Below are 13,447 nucleotides of genomic sequence, written 5' to 3' on the forward strand. Positions count from 1 at the left end.
GATGTTCAAACTTCTCAGAAAACGGGACAGCCTTCCTGAATTCTCTACCCATTTGTCTGGTATGACTTTAAGGTCTTTGCAGTTGGACCCGGTAGTTCAACGAATGCAAGCAGTAACATGAAAGCAGAACTTTTAAGCCCCTCAGCTTGATTTCTAGTCTTCTTTATTTAGTTTTTGTATCATTTTGGCGGGAAAGAAACCAAAACAAAATGCAAATTGTATCCAACGCAAATATTTGGTGATGTTCAAAAGCACCTTTAGACACGTTCTTGGCAAATCACATCAGGGCAGTATAGTGAATGTTATTTAAATCAAGTGATTAGTAATTGCGTTTTACATTACACCCTGTGTTGTTGCTTTTTTAGTTTTTTTTTTTTTTTTTTTTACTGCTGACAATCCCTGCACTGTGAAGGGGCCTTCAGAGCGTATGATCATAACTCGCACCAACGAGGCTCCATTGGACATCCTGTGTGGGACTCATTATTCGAATGTAAAGCCTATTAAATCTTATCGCTGCATGAACTGTCACTGCGAGTTCAAGATGAATGCAAAGGCATATGTTGTGAATTATCCACAGATTGTGGAAAGGAAGTGACACAAGCGTGAAGAAATCTGCAGAGAAGTCAGCAGTTCTTTTTTTTTTTTTTTTTTCCCCCCAGCTTGTGATATTAGGCCTGAAATGGATTATATAGAAATGTCTCTGAAACTGGAATGCTTTAACAGAGAGAAACCTATATTTAGCACCAGCTTTAGCGCATATGACTTTATATACATATATTTGTATATATTACGTGACCCAGAAATGGGATTTTCCACAGTGTCCATTTTTTTTTTTTTTTTTTTTTTTCTTTTTTTTTCCGCATTGATAGAAAAAAAACCCGGAATGCTGCCTAATCCCCTTTGGATTATAAATCAGTAAAGGATTATGGATTATGGAATTTCATTGGGAATCCTGTGTTTAGGCAAGGTCTGTTGAAGGGCAACATGTTCTCTGTGGCCCGCTGTATGGGACTCGTTGTGGGCTCCGGGTCTCCCAACAGTTTTGTTTTTTCCTTCAACCGTTTTGTTCTGCAGCTCACAGCTTCCTGTCAGGATGCACAGGGATGTCATGTCAACATGCAGCTGTGCGTGTTGACACCATGTGCGTCCCATGTGGCGGCAGCTGGGGCTCTTAGCTGGATGCATTGTTTGCCATTTGAGAATTATCATTCAGCTAAAGTTTAGCTTTTGTGATGCACCTCTAAGAACCTCTTGCACAGCAACAGTACGGGAGGTGTAAAACGTGTGTGTGTGTGTGTGTGTGTGTGTGTGTGTGTGTGTGTGTAAAATGACAGACATTTTAATCGTGTTGGCTGTGGACCATCGGGGGAGGAACAGTTGCACTTCTCTGCAGGTCGACCGAATACCTGCACACAAATGCCAGAGGCAACAGACTGAAAGGCTTGTTTTGATGATAGTACTGATAGAGGAACATTACTGTACTCTCTGGGGAACTATGCACCCTTTAGTGGCTTGTGTGCTGTGTGTGGAAGCATGACTATGTTCCATATAATCACTTCCCCATTATTCACCTGTCTGGCCAAAGTGTCAGAAGCAGGGTGTGTGCATGTTACATGCGAGGAAAGGCGAAGGTGGTGAGACACTTCGTTTCTGCTTTTAAGTCGCTCTGCCTGGAGTTTCTCAAGTCTTAAAGGAATCGTGTGACATTTTGACAAACGTACATATTCACTTTCTGATAGAGAGATACATGGGAAGATTGATTCCCCCACCCCCCCCTGCCGCTGAACACGAGGTCCCTTATGGGCTGTTTAGATTAGTATGAAAATGACAAAATCCATCTTCCTGTTCCGGTAGAGCTACAAGCCCTGTAAACTGCTTAAAAAAAAAAAAAAAAATCAGATTAAACAAACATGATGATGATGATGATCAGTGAGTGAGCTTTAGAGACACTGGTAACTGGATTTTGCCAGCTAGCCTCAAAAGCATTCATCTGTAACAGACATGAGCCGGTAAATCTTGACAAAGCCTCTCAATCTTTTTTATTAATCCGCTCTAACATCACTGCGAAAGACACAGTGACCGTAGTAGTTGCATTAACAAATGCAAAAAAAAAAAAAAAAGTCCCTTTACACACACATGTAACATAGATGGCCTTATTTATCTGTCTAATGGCATTTAGTCATTCACAGATAATCACTTCTCTGTTAATGGCTCCGTCGCTCCTTCAGTTTTCTTACAGCAACAATTCATATCATCATAACAATCCATATTCGTGTTCTACCCCTTCTGGTTTAATTGCACTTACAACAAACCAGGCGAAATAAACCATATGAAACGTCCCATTTGATTTGAAAAATGAGACGGGCATCTTTTTTTTCTTTTACTATTTGTCAAGATTGCTCCAGCGTCACAAGACGGGCCTGGGATAAGAAACGAAAAGTATTTTTCAGGAGGAATTATGTCTCACTGGCAGGAGATGCTGTGGTTGGGCCCCGATTTGAGAACATTTGTATGAGAGCCTGTAGACGCAGATAAGTCATTCTTTTTGGATTCACTAAAGAAGCTTACTGCCAGCTGGATGAACGGAGGATGGGAGGAGAACCTGCAGATGAGTGAAATATTATTTTCTAAACCTTGTTCTTTATGAATACTTTAAATCAGTGATTGTAAATCTCCTGCGCCTTTTTGCATTGGACTGTCAAAATTGAAATGTGAATTATGTGGCATCTCACGGTGTGCTGCGAGGCATCAAGCTGGGATTACTTTTTTTTCCGTCTTATGTCTCAACGGTGAAAACTTCTTTCTGCTCAGGGGGAAATGAAAGACAATAAGATGTTTGTGAATGTGCAGGAAAAAAAAGGGAAATAAAAAGGGAGGCTAAAACGTGACGCATAACCCTTCAACTTCTTCCCCTTTGAATATCCCGTCCTCCTGCGTGTTGGATCCAGCGCGCCCATCAGCCCACTGCTCCACATCGTCTTAACATTAACAGAGGACTTGCACCTGTGTGGCAACTGTACTGACCTGTGTTGTTTTTTTTTTTTTTTTGTTTCTCGCACGCACAAAGTGCTCTAGAAGAAAATGTAACTGACATAAATGCTTACAGATGCACGCTGTGGTAGCTTTTCATCTTCATCTTCTCATGATCCTACCGTTGGCCTGACTTTTGGAGATTCTTTCTTTTTTTTTTTTTAAATCACGTAAAACAATAAAATAGGACATTTGCTATCCATATTGGCAAGTAAACTGTGAAGTTTATATCCACTCTCGATTACACTTTTTGTGTCCAAAAAACCTTTTTGCAATGGCTTCTGGCTCCCTGGTTTCCCAAACTGTTTGTCAGACAGCTTACTGCACAGAATTGTATGCTTCACTGCTCCCGGCTGCATGAGCACTTTATTTCTTGTTACATGAACAACTTTTGTCAATGCTGTCGAGAACCAAGTTAATGAGGTGATATGTTGGTTTTTTGTTTTACGTCTTGGGAATTTTGCACTTACATTTTGTACTAGAAAACTAATGTCAGGCCTGCTTTGCCACATAATCATGCACACAGCTTTCCATCTTGTGCTGAAGGCACAGCTCACTGCTCTTCTTTCAAGGACACACAGGTGTGTGTGTGTGTGTGTGTGTGTATAAATGTCCATGGATGTAAGTTCATTGTCTCCTTTTCAGTCCATCTGACTCGGTGCGGTTGGGCTCGCAGAGCTCTATCATCATGCTAAACGACCCCCGAGGTTCAGCGTGGTGACCTTTTTAGTTGCATAGTGACACATCTCAGAAATGCAGCAGTGCGGCTACTTGGCAAACCATCACCATTACATCACGGCAATGGTATCGTCTAACAGTTGTTGATATGCCCTGATCAACCACTGTAATCATTTCTTGTCATATAAAAGCCTTTAACAGTGCATCGCAGATGGCTCGTGGCTGCAGTCGGGTGTCATTTGAGCTGCGTTCAGAGTCAGGCCACAGAGATAGAGCTGCTGGGAAGACAGCTGGCAGGCTGATGGGAAGGACTCGTCTTTTGTGGTCATTAGTCTGGTGGTTGTTGTGCAGTCAGGTGATTTTGAGCCTCTTTTTTTTTTTTGTTTGTTTTTTTTGTCCCGTGTCTCACCATTGCTGCAGACTGAGTTTGAGACATTTCAGTATATACATGAAATACCTCATAAAAATATGAAAAACACATTAATGAGCCACATTAATGAAACTAGAAAAAAAAATTCAGTTCACTTTGCTTCAAAATTGATTTGGTTAGAAACTACAGTAATTTAACTGAAAAGAGGAACCAAGAGCTAGCATCTTCTTGTGAGGTCAATGGGGATAAAGATTGAAACCAGAAGCCATATAAGGCCAAGCTTAAGCTGCGAGACACTGAAACATTTGCATCCTTTTGTGCTACTTGGGGTTCCAAGACAACACTGGCCGTTGGGCATGTCTGAGTGGTGGTTGTCCTACATTCAGTTGGTGGGTTCAATCACCAACTTCTCCATCCCTACGTGTCAAAGTATTCTTGGGCAAGCTGTTGAACCCCACACAATATAGCATCTGTCAGGGGTCTTTGTGGTCTTTTTATTCTCTTTATCTGGGGCTATCAGGCATCTAGTCTTGGGAAATCTATGGATGCTGTTAAATAAAAAAAAAAAAAATGAATTGAGAATATTTCACACAACTATTTATTAGGGGTGGGCGAAAAAATCGATTCATGTACATATCACGATTTAAAAAAAAAAAAAAAAAATTTTATGGGATGATTTTAGAAATCGATTTTTCTCCCCTGAATCAATTATATTACGTCATATCCGTGTCCAGAAAAACTTCATCAATTCATTACATTAAGTTATGTTAAAACTCGCCCACATTTGTGCTGTGTGGACGTTTCAATTCATTTTGTAACTGTAAACTCTAAAAAATGCTGTACATGTTAAGAACCTATTTTTGTCTCAGTTGAAATAAATGTCAGCTGCTGGAATGACTGACACAGACTGATGTGCATTGTTTATGGGAATGGCATTCATTCTCAAAGTGTATGATTCAACTTGTTTCTTTTTTTAAGGAGGAAGAAAATTGCAATTACTGATTATATCGAATCGCAATACTTGTAGAATCGCAATTATCAAGAATCGTGATACAATCAAATCGTGACCAAAGCATATCGTTCCACCCCACTATTTATGGATGCTCTGTTTCAGATGTAAAAGACCAGTTTTTAACCTCACTGAACTGACATTGTCTAAGCTTAAATTACTTGAATGGTGGAATAAGTTGAACCCTGTTGTTGAGAAAATGAATAAATAAAGGAGCATCTTCATCCCCATGAGGTTAAAACTTCATTTGGTCAGTAAAGGCGGCTGATCCCCGTCTCAGATGGAACTAAAGGTGAACCAGCGGTTCTTGCATGACAAGCACACATCCGTACCTTTATCCAGGAAGGCCAACTGAGGCATTTACACAGACCTCATCTATACGATGCTGTGTCTTCAGCCCTCACACTGAGGGGCCCTGCAGGGGCCACAGGGGCCGCATTACAGCCTGTTTTTGTTCTGGTGGTGTGGCCAGTGGTAGCCAAACAGATACCCCTTCACCAGATGGTTCCCATCCAGATGTACCCCCAATTGCTTTTAACCAGGCCCTCAGGGACCAGGCCCGTCTCCTGTGGCTGATAGATAGCTCCAGGTAGTGCCTCGGTCCTCTGGTTTTAAAAGAATGTGACTTCAAAAGAGTGTGTATCATTAAGGTTGAGTGTGAAAGGGCTTGAGAGGCTACCCGGTACTCTTATCCAGCACCACCAAGGCTGGGATTGGAAACTGCTACTCCCTTTAAAGCTTTAAATCCTGTGTAGTCTGGTCATATGGACACACTTATTCCACAGTAACAGTAACAGGGCTGCTGTGGGTGAACCCACTGAACCCGACAGGCCAGATGAAAACCATAATACCTGTGACGAGGTTTGCAAAGGATGCATGAGCTACGGCGCCTTTGCTCCAGGCATGTGTGTTTCGTAGGGGAGCTTTTACTCCCCCTCTTCAGTGAGGGCACTGCTGCTCTGAATTGTTTTCCAATGCTCCGTGTGCGTACTATGTGTGTCTGTGTGTCCTGCTAACCTCTGTGCTGAGGAGAGGTGCCTGTCAGAACGTGTTAGCAGGCAGTTCTCCCAGCAGCAGGGGAATAGGAGATGTTCACCCATGACTGAGTGTGTCCTTAGTCTTTAAATCGCAATGAGACATCCAAAAGCTCTTTGCTATCAAGACTGGCCTTTGCAGGCTGGCTTTATTGCACGGCACTTCAGACGGTGGTGCTGCACTTGTGGGAGTGCTTCCCTTGGTGAATGGTCACATCGGCTCTCATTCATCTTGTGCACATGCCGCTTCAACAAGGCTGAAGGAACTACTTCCTCCTCATTTGATGATAACCCAGCACAGGTAGCATGCCAAACAAAGCTATACTTTGTGGTGAAATGTCCGACTTTTGGATTGTCCTTCTACTTCCTGTGCAGTCCTCCCTAGTGGATAGCAGATCCAATAAGTTGCATCAAATCCCAGCTTTTTTCCCAGCAGCAACAGTACAAGTCTCTATTCCATGACTTGTGGCTTAACGACGAGTGTTGCTAATCACGCAGCCCACCTCTGGCCCTCCTCGTTCCTGTTAGCACCTCCATCCCTATAATCTGTTCCCTCTGGGCAGTGAGCGATCTGCTCTCAAACATCTGCTCCCTGGATTATCCCCATCTCCTTCTCGTGCTGTCTTTTTTCTGGAGCATTCCCGCTTTCCTTTCACAGGAAGCTCAACGCACTGTGCATTTTCCCCCACAGACAGCTGTACAATGTACTCAAATGCTCTGTGGCAGTTTAGCGGACCTCGACGAGGTTCAGCCTGATCGCAGCAGCCAGGTTTTCTGCTCCAGCTGCTTCTTTCTGCAGCCGGGGAAATGATTCTCTGCTCTTTGTTTGGCCCGCTTCTGCTACAGAATGCTCCCCGTTTGTTTAAGAAATATTTCAGTGACCCCGCTGGTTAAGAAAACATGCACAGTATTTGCAAACCCAGCCAGTTTTCGGAGTTAATGGAGACATAAATGTGTAACAAGTCATTTGATTTAAACCTGTGGCTGATTTGTTTTTGCGAGCACTTCTAACCATTACTCATAGTAGTATGGCTTTATTGGAAGTTCTTCCTCTCTTCTTTCTTTTCTCCTCTCTTGAGGACTCCCCACTTCTCCACCCCACAGATTTAGTGAAAGGCTTCGAACAGGTAATTGATAGCCCAAAATGGACCTGATTGAATTTGAGCCTGCTGACGTGGTGTCACAGCAATCGGGTCCAGATGAGATTACAAACATTAGGAGTCTTAGTCGGACATGAGGCCATCTGGGCCTATGGAGGCAGTTGAGCAAACTAGATCTGCATTGGTGATCTTGACCATTTGAAACCGTTAACGAGACGCTAATCCATCAAAGCGAATCTAATCAAACAGCCATCGCCTGCTTTGTTTTCAGTTGTCAGCATTTTTCTGTACGTTTTGATTTATTTTCCAAAGCATTCTTTTTTCCAGATGGTTTTTATTTCTAAAGGTTTTAGAGAAAGACACGAGCCAGCCTGCTTTTTCCATTATCATCCCTCCTTGTAACCTGTGGTTGAGATCCAGCCTTTGAAAAGTTATTTTAACTTGGTAAAGAAAACAATTTAAGCTTTGTTTGTGAGTTTCTGGAGAAGCTTTGCCTCAGAATAATTGGTAGTCTTGGTGTATGACAGAGCAGATTGTATAAAGTAATGCTTTCTAAATTGGTGTGCATCACATGTTGGAGTTAAATCCATGTCTATACTTTATTTCATGAGTTAAAAAAAAATCACAGATTGGTCATTTGTCTTTGGGTCCTAAATGAACTCTTACCACACACGCAGTATGTTGTTTTTCTAGTTTAAATTTCTGTCAAACACCTGGAAAATTCTCCTTTAGCATTAACTGGTGTGTGTAAAGATTTTGTGCCACTCCTAATTTCTTTATACAGTTGCCAAGAAAACTGGAAAAATGTACAGCAATTTATTAATACATGTGCACACATCAATGGAAATACTTGACTGCATTAGAGTATAAGGCACAGTCGGTTTGTACCATTCAGGAGTAACAAGTTTAAAAGTCAACATTTGCTTTGAGCACCTTTAATCTTCAACACAGCCTGAACCCTCTTAGATAAGCTTTGGTGTCATTTATTTACGCCTTCAGGAATAGTTCTCCAGGCTTCTTTAAGGTCATCCCAAAGCTCTTCTTCGGATGTTGGCTGCCTTTAGTTCCATTCTTTAATAAGATGATCCCACGCAGCTTTAATAATGTTGAGGTCTAGGCTCTGGAGAGTACTCACCACTCCATAAGACCAGGGTCTGATTTTCGCTCCACTTCTTGTGTCATTTGGCATAGTTTTGCCTTTTCTCCCTGTTTCCCTTCCTTAAGAATGGCTTCTTGACAGCCACTTTTCCATGGAGGCCATTTCTGATGAAATCTCAGTGAGCAATATATGGTTCACGTGATTGCTCAGATGCATCTCTCTGGTCCTGTCAGTTATTATTCTTATTTCATAAAGAAATGGCTACTGTTCCTCTCCCTTGGATGGTTTTTAAGGCTTGCCATTTCTTCTTTTGTGCCACCGCTTGTCCATTTTCTTCTAGTTCTTTAAGAACACACTGTGCATAGGCCAAGTGAGAATGAGTGAAAAGGCAGCCAGTGGCCAAAGATCTTCAGAAAGTCTGGAGATTTATTACTCAAGACCACATTAAAAAGATTACAAGAAGGTCTGGCTATTTGGAAGCTAAATGTTAAGAAATGAGCTGCTAAGGATAGGCTTTGCATGTTAGAGTTGGTTAACCACACAAGCGCCTCCGTAGGGCTGCATTTCATTATTGTCTTAGCAGAATGCTAACAACAACAAGCCATCTTTTTCACAACGGACCTCCCTCTATCGAGTTTGTTTTGGTTCAGCCGCTGTTCAAGTTGAGCAATAATCAACCTATCAGACGGGCATGAAGTCATCTCCAGTGGCCTGTGTATTTGTCTTTGTGAGTGTGGATGATTAAAGATTTATCACACAAAAGTAGTCCCTATCATGCCTTTGGACTTTCTAACAAAACATGGCTTTACACACAAGCACTTAAGTAAGAAACCTTATCTGTCAAGTTGAAACAGGTCCCATAACCAAGCAAAGTACACTCAAAGCGGGGTGTTGTGGATGTATTAAATGGATACCGGGTTGAATGGTGCAGATGTGCCATTGAGTGTCCTGTTGAGTGTGTGAGTGGGTGGGTGAATGAAAAGGCAAGGAGTGGCTGGAAGCTTGAACACATTCCCACCCAAAGCCAGACGGGGGGACAGGGTTTGTCATTTTGTTCCATCTGCGTGTGTTTATGGTATTAGTGTTCTGTACATACAGTTGAACTGAGCTCATCTGAGCTATGTTTGTAGTTACTGTACATCTTAATCACGCCTTTACATTCTGTCTCTTTTATCCAGCAGCACAATAAGATACCTTCAATTTGCTGATAATTTTTCATAACTTTAAGGTCACAGAAATAGACGCTGCATAAAAGATAGCTTTCAGTCTCAGATGTAATCGTGAAATAGCTTTTTGGAGCCGGGGGTTGGCCATAGATAGAATAAAACATTTTCGAGGTCGCGCTTTATTACATTATGCTGATGAAAGACCAAATGAATCAGAGTTGCCACGGTGTATACTCGAGGCAGCTTGTCTCCACTTAATAAGACATGAGTTCTCCCGAAAAACATGATTTGTGAATTTTGGGCGGGTCTCTAAATCTTTGAAAGCATTCATTTTTCTCATGCAACAGTATGTTTCATGGATCACAAGGGACTTTCTCCTTCCTATCCTTTCCTGCTCATAACTGACAGCTTGCTGCTGTTTTGTTTTGTCATTGTTGTTATTGAACGTGTGAATCCGGCGCTTCGAGAGGAAGCACAAGGACGGTGCCATGACTTAAATCTCATTTTCTTAAAGTAGTAGAGCATGACCTAGTTTTTTTTTTTTTTCTTCCTGCTTGGCCAAACCAGAGCTCTGGAAAAAAAAATCATATCTTTTACTATTATCCCCTCAGATAAATCTAAGCCGTGGAGTCCTTGCACTTATCTAAGATGATTTTGTTCAAAGAGAACATTTTAGAAACCAGAGACTGTAAACTATCACTGTTTTTGTGACCATTATTTGCTATACTGTACTTGTAGTTTTTCTTCTGATTTCTGCCCTTTACTCTGCTGGTGCAATGACCTAATTTTCCCCATGGGGATGATTAAAGTTTAATTTAATCTAACAGACCCTAACAGCACAGTTGATGCTACCCCTGGCAGAAGCTCTGATGTTATAATTGGTTGCTCATTGGCTGTTATTAGTTGGGTGCTAACGTTTTTAATTTGTATTGTGTGCATGTCTTCTGTTTTCAGTTGATTAAAGTAAATGTGAATCTGGCTAAACTACGTAGAGTCCTGATGCAGTAATAGAAGTCAAATCAAATATAACAAGCTGCTTCACAGGTGTGCAGGACTGAAGTGCGTCTAGGCAGAGATTTTAGTTGGAGTCCTCCTCCACTAAAAATTGGTCTTTAACCTTGTTAATATGTCAAGTATGCTTTTTGTGTGTTACAAGACTTATCGAGGGCAAAATCATCCATCTATGCTCAAAGAGATGAGGTCATCCAGACTGTATATTTGTTAAAAAAATAGCTAGGGGCTAGCAGCCCCTTTCAAGGCTGAGCTAGGAGGTGCTAGTGGTTAGCCACTGAGGCTGGGCCAAGCAAACATGCAGCTGCTAGCTGCTAGGTCTTGGCCAAGTCCAAATGGGCGAGTGGTTGCTACCTGCTACTAGCTGGGACTCGGCCCACTTCAAGCAAACGAGCAGCTGCGAGTTGCCCAGGCCTAGTGAGCAGGTGTTAACTTGTTCGGCCGGGTGATGCTGTAATCACCCATAAACCCTGGCTAGCTTCTCATTTCGTGGCGGGCAAAGTTACGGATAGGGCTAAATTATCATTTAGCAGGATTGATAACTCCTGGAGTAGGGCTTTAAATACTGTTTTTTTTTTTTTTTTTTTTTTGTCAATTCTGTATTTTAAACTGATAAAGTTTCAAATAAAATTTGAATAAAAGTGAGTGCCTTAAAAGATGACTGTATGAATGCATTTTGATTGGTCAACATTTAAATTGAAAGCAGGTTATTTGAATCACAATTGTCTAAACTTAGACTTCAATTTATTCTGTTTAAGAGCCTGTCTAATCGCTGGTGTATGTGCTCGTTGAAGACATGTTGTCACAATACCCATTTGGCGTGTCTTCAAATATCTTGGTTAAAAAAAAAAACCTGCCAGAACAGTTGGAAGTGATGGTTTCCAATGCATGAAAAACCATACCCGATGCAGAGCTATATTGTCCCGGGTCTGCTGTATCACTGTAACCACTTACTGTGCCTTCTCCCTGATGCATGAGCCCTGCAGAGAGGAGATGAAAGCCCTCTGTTGCAGCATCGTGCTTCCCTGTCCTCATCCTCTTTTCATCCCACCCACCCCACTGCAGCACCAGGGGCACACTGGGAACAGAAAGATAAAAAAGGAAGGGGGGAGGATAGCAGTGAAGGAAGAAGGAGATGAGAGAAATCCTCTCTTAAATAATGGACAGCGAGTGAGTCATTTTCAAGCAAACAGGTTGCCAAGTGCCCCAGATCCAGGGGTTTAGTGAAATCGAGATGAGGCTTGTAACGCAGACAGATTGTACTCTGCTGTCTCCATGCTCCTTTGCCTTCCAGATGTGCAGCAGAAATACCCCTCAGGGTATTTTCGCCAGTCTGCCTTCACCTTGTAAACAAGAGACATGAGGAGTTGTGTCTAAGAGCCCTCGGAGCTCGGACTTCCGTAAGAATGTTTTAAAGGTGTTTATTAGGCCAGGTCTGTGCTGTTCATCACTTCCTCCCTGTAAGTGCAAAACAAAGCCTGTTTTATAGTAACGGTGACGACGCTCACTGGGAGGAGGTTGAACAAAAATGAGTTAGAGGAAGCTCAGTTGTCACACTAGTCCAGTGATACTCACTATTGTTTTCACAGGAGCCACATTGGCAGAGCAAAACCAAGGGAAGAGCCACTTTTACGACAACATACTAAGTCCCCTTTTGCAAATATGCATTTATACATATAAAACATCCCACAAAAAAAGAAATAACACAGCCAATACATTTTCAATTAAGACCACATTTACCTTAATACTGGGATGAGCGGAAGCTGGCATGCATGTCCTTGACTTTCTTTATGTTGTATTTGTAGTTTGTTGTTGTAATCATAGTGAGACATTCAAGATGAGCATGGTTTTTGTGCTGGTTTTTCCCCCTTTTTTTTTAATTAAAAACAGATCCATTGTACCTGTATCTCGTGATACACCCGACGTTTGCCTGCTCGTCCCCTCTCTGGCGTCTTCATGCTGATTGTCGTTTGGTTTTTGTGCTGGATTTTGCCCTTTTTTTTTAAATTTAAAAACCGATCTATTGTGCCTGCATCTCGCACTGGCTAAAGGAGCTACCGTGCACTGCGGTCAAGTGTGACGGTGGTTTAAGCGGGCTGCGTTGCCAGGTTTAACAGAGCCCCCTTTAGGAAACACCGTTAAGCCTTAAATAATACTTAATAAAAATACTTAATACTACAAAAAATGCAAACTTAATACAAATACTTAATACTGTGCAGTATTCGTTGTATGTTATTTGAAAAAATGTATTGTTATTGTTACCATATTGTTATAAGCTACTATGCGAGTGCGAGCCGCCAATTAAAGCTTGAGGAGCCGCATGTGGCAATGAGGATCTCTGCACTAGTCCAACACCAGTCAGTGACCCTTCATCCTCCTTCAACGTAATGCTTGTTTACTGAGTTAAGATGATCTGTAGATGTGATGCTGCTATCACTGAACCATCAGGACTTGGATGTTTAGAAGCAGTTTGAAAGCATAGGCGGGAGCGCCACAGTCTTTCATGGGAAGATGGATTTCTTTCAAATAAGCACTGGGAGCTTGTGGTGCGCATCTGAGGTTTTAATCTCTGCCTTGGATATGTGTGACGATACAGTGCTGTAAATGTATGTTTGTTTTAGGGGTACACGCAGCGACTACTGGTGTAATGTTCACTTTGGCGCCGTGCATTTTTGCGGCATCAGTGGCTGCTGCCTGAAGTAAAAATAGACCATGTCTCCTCTGCTGCTGAGTGAGGCATCATTCTGAAGTCTGAAACACGTCGGGTCTGGAAAGAAGTCAGTAACAATTAGAGGAGAACTGAATGACGAAGAAGGCGAAGGAAGCAGCGAAGGCTGCCTCAATAAATAAAGGGGGACATAAAAAATCTGAAACAAAAACAGCAATTTGATATTAGAAAAGTTCTTGTAGAATATGAAAGAATGAATGGTGTCTCGGTTTCCAAATGGAC

General features: G+C 41.9%; 1 protein-coding gene across 8 annotated transcripts in view; it reads left to right on the plus strand.

The window, feature by feature from the left end:
* The window catches only part of LOC142384281 (unconventional myosin-IXAa-like), a 128,075-nt gene that overhangs the window by 33,781 nt on the left and 80,847 nt on the right, over positions 1–13,447 (plus strand). The window lies entirely within an intron of this gene.

This window comes from Odontesthes bonariensis, chromosome 7 (genome assembly GCF_027942865.1).
Source record: "Odontesthes bonariensis isolate fOdoBon6 chromosome 7, fOdoBon6.hap1, whole genome shotgun sequence".
NCBI lineage: Eukaryota > Metazoa > Chordata > Actinopteri > Atheriniformes > Atherinopsidae > Odontesthes > Odontesthes bonariensis.